Source organism: Nannospalax galili, unplaced genomic scaffold (genome assembly GCF_000622305.1).
Source record: "Nannospalax galili isolate Female #2095 unplaced genomic scaffold, S.galili_v1.0 scaffold7, whole genome shotgun sequence".
NCBI lineage: Eukaryota > Metazoa > Chordata > Mammalia > Rodentia > Spalacidae > Nannospalax > Nannospalax galili.
Genome location: NW_008359081.1, coordinates 12,086,879 through 12,091,195, shown reverse-complemented (window position 1 = coordinate 12,091,195; position 4,317 = coordinate 12,086,879).

The following is a 4,317-nucleotide window of genomic DNA, read 5'->3' as shown; positions in this document are numbered from 1 at the left end:
ACATAATGGAATAAAATTCAGATATATCAATAGATAAGGGAATTCTGAAGTGAAGAAATGCCAAAAATGAGATAGGTGTAATTTATCTTCATTTGAACAAATTATGTCTCAAAAGTCAGGTTGAAATATAGCAAATCTACAGTGTCTAGTGCAGAACAAATTGTGAAATACTCCCTTAAATTTCAAGTCACTTAAATTTCAAGTCAATGAAGAAGCTGTGTCAGGTGAATTTATTGAGTGCAAAAGTTTGAGACAATCGCTTGCATCAAAAGCATACACTGAGAGTAATTTTTTCAGGCATAAATCTTTTAAATGATACTCCTTCAACGAATGCTATAAAAATGCAAAATATCTCTAGTTTTTTTTTCTTCATTGGATAAAGGGACAAAAATTGTATATAGGCAGAAGATACAAACACTCACATATATTCACAGATAAATATATAAGTAGTTTATTACATGTATTCTACTATTATAAGAGTAAGCAATGTAAGTGAGCTATTATAAGAGGTTGTTTCATCTGTTGCAAAAATAAGCTTCTTCGATGTGTGGTGTGCAATATACTTGTTTGTACATACAAAAATCAGTATTAGCATGCAGTAAGAAATTTCATATGTCCAGAGATATGACAAGATATCGTTTTCTTTAGGATCTATGACCTCTCCAGGTATGTGTATTTGGCTATATTTACAGTGCCACCCATGAGTTCCCTTCCCATTGAGAGGGCTTTAAGTCAACTTAGATAGCTGTTGATTACCCCCTGGATAAAAGTGCCACTACTGCACCGATAGAAATAGTTCTCTGTGCTAGTTGTTGTGGTTATTAGGCTTTAGGGCTGGGTTGGACTATTGTTTGATTTTCTCCCTTAGCAGCTTGCATAGTTTCCACTAGAAGTATGAGAGCTATCACAAAGGGACATCTGGGTACAAATTCTTGACTAGGTAGGCCATAACATGTATGACAGAATGCATGAAATCCAGTGACAGGGGGAGTCTATGGTGGGTGCAGATGGGGGAAGGGTTCTAAATATGGTTAGGATCTATTATATGAAGTGAACAAAATATCAACAAATATACATTAAAGAAGTTTCATTTGCCTCACAACTTTAAAATAACATTGTTTTATTTTCAAATAATTTGTTCCATTATATTCCAAAATTTTATATTTCTTCTTCATATTAGTATATACTAATTCTAAAAATACTATCTCATTATGACACTGTCATACATTAATATACTTTGATAATTTTTTAAATCAATTTTATTTATTATATTTGAGTGTTTTGTGTATGTGTACAGGTGTGCACATTCATTGAAAACAGCACATCTGTGGAGGTCAAAGGACAACTTTCAGGAGTGAGTTCTGTCCTTACACTGTATGTTCTAGGAATTGAATTCAAATCCTCTGGCCTGCATGGCAAGTGCATTTACCTTTTGATTCTGCTCTTTGATCAAAGCCACCACTCATATTATTTCTATACTGGTCACTTTTTACAATGATACTGAATCATGCATAAAATTTAATAATAAGTAATTTCTATGTTTCCTGCTATGATGCATATGCACTGAAAATGAATAATGATCAATTAATCATATTATGCATAATAGAAGTAATGCAAGGAGAATAGTTTGAACTATAAAAACGGCACTTAAACATTTTAAATAAGAGAAATGTAGAAGTAGAAAAAAATTTTCATTGATAGCTGAGCAACACCCCATTTTTCAGGTTCTTGAGCCTATTCCTCAAGTGCCTTCTAAAAGTATTTTTAATGTATTTATTTCATTTTGTACATATGAATGTTTTTTCTGCATGTTTGTAAGTGCCCCTGTGCCATGCAATGCCTGAAAAGGCCAGAAGAGACTGTTGGATCACCTGGAACTAGACAAAGACGGTTGTTAGTAACCATGTAAAGCTGGGAATCGAACCCAAGTCCACTGCAGGAGCTTAACCACTGAGTTATCTCTCCAGCCCTAAAATGATATATTTTTTTAAAACAAGGTTTGCTGTGTAACTCACACTTGCTTTGAAGTCACTGTGTAGTCCAGGGTGTGAGGAATTCCTGGCTCTCCTGCCTTAGTCTGTGGGTGCTGGGATAACAGGCCTTCTCCAATCCTCCTGGACTTCTGAAAGACTTTTGAAATGTTCTAGTCACTGTACATTTCTCATATATTAAGTTTCAGAAGCTTCAAAGATAATCCTGACATTTCATGTATTCATATTTGTATTAAAATGATTTTATATCTGTTCTTCAAAATATCTTGTTACATTAAGTAATGTGACAAACTGGAGCAAAATGTATTAATTCAAAAGCCTACTGAAAAACACACGTGCAATGTGTGTGTGTGTGTGTGTGTGTGTGTGTGTGCACGTGCATGCACATGTATAGCTTAATGCTATACAAGAAACACAATGCCAGGCAGGGTAAACCTCCCTACAAGTTGTTGGTTAGGTTATAACAGGAGACCCCAAAATAACACTGGCTATTGACACAGTCCTTGACTGACTCAGAACTGGAAGGAAAGATCCTTTTGCTGAAGAAAGGACACAATTTGGACACAGGACTTAGAGAAATGGTGCTGGAACTGACATGGAAACCTGCCTGAAGAATAGCTCCCACTGAATTAAAATACTATGCAAACTTCCAAGGGAGAAAAGCACTTAGTGATCCAATTTAGCTGTAAAGTCTCTGAACCACAAAAACAACCAACCCAGGAAATAATTTCTAATGGTACAGTAGTGGCATTTTTATCTTGGGGAAAATGAACAGCTATCTAATTGGAATTATGGTCCTCTCAATGATAGTCAAATCATGTGGTACTGTAAACATCACCAAATTCACGTAGCTGGAGTGGTCATACCTCCTAGAGAAAAGCCTAGTTTTGTCACATCCCTAGACCAATGTGATTTCTCAGTTATCCAAATAACTGAGTGAGTACCTCTCACTACTCATCAAGAAAGTTTCTTTTTGCAACAGATGGAAATTATTACAGAGCTCCACAACTGGGCAAACACAAAGAATAACTGCAATGCCCAGCTCTAAGTGACATATATAAAATGAAGCATCTACTTCTAAGGCTCAGAGAATGGGGGGAGGAAAGAAGATTAAGAAGATTAAGACATTCCCCAAGCCTCACCAGCAAAGTTTGCTCATACAAAAGATGATGATTAACACAGAAAACCACAACTTGTCAAAGGGTACCGAACAAGAGACTGCAGAGTTCCTGTCCCTGTAGAATACCTATACAAAACCTCTGCCAACCAAGACTCAGGGACTGTGTAGAATACCTATACAAAACCTCTGCCAACCAAGACTCAGGGACCGTTGTAGAATAGTGGGCAGACAGACTCTAAGAGCCAGGGGTGGTGGAAGACTGCAAGGAAACAGAAGTTTCCAGAAAGCATGGAAGTTACTCAATGAATTTACAGCAATTGGAAGAGTATGCACAATACAGTGTAAACTCAACTTAGACCAAATTCCAGCATAGAAGTGGGGAAGTGGATAAGAAGCTCCAACCTTAGGTGAGGATTTAATGCATTTTTCTGTCCTCCATGGGCACTGCATGACACAAGAGCACTTACATACATCCAGGTAATACATTCACACACATAGAATAAAAATGAAAACAAAGTTTAAAATGTATAAATATGATGAAAATATATTAAGCAAAATTTGCCAAAATTCACTTAAAATAAAAATAAATAAAACATTTCATTACATCAAGATATCATAATAATCTTATATAATTTAATATAAAAATAATTTAAAGACATTTTACAGTAAGAAATTTTGTAATGTCTTTCTTCTTTTAATCATATTAATATTTAACTTCTTCCATGTGATCATTCCTTACAGTTTTTAATTAGTTGTTGTTGCTGTTGTTGTTAGCATGCAAGATAATAGAGTTCATTGTGGTATTTTCACACATGCTCTGTTCTTCATCCTGTGCCCCAATATTGCTGCTCTCCTCCCAGTCTCAGTACCTGCTCCTCCACTTCATCTCTCATGCCATATCTATTACATTGTCATTTCTTTCTTTTTTCATTCTTCTGTCTTAAGGTATGCTCTCCCATTTCAGAGCTTACACACACTACCACACATTTAAAAATTAAAACCTAGGGTCTGTATATAAGAGAAAATATGTTATCATTCTGAGTCTGGTTTATTTAACTTAATATAATGATTTACTCTTAAATCTACTCCCTGGAAATGTCCAATTTCATTTTTATTCATTAGTGGCTAAAATTCCATTGTGTACATTTATTACATTTTCTTTATCCATTTGTCTGTAGATAGACATCTAGATTGGTTGTGTTTCCT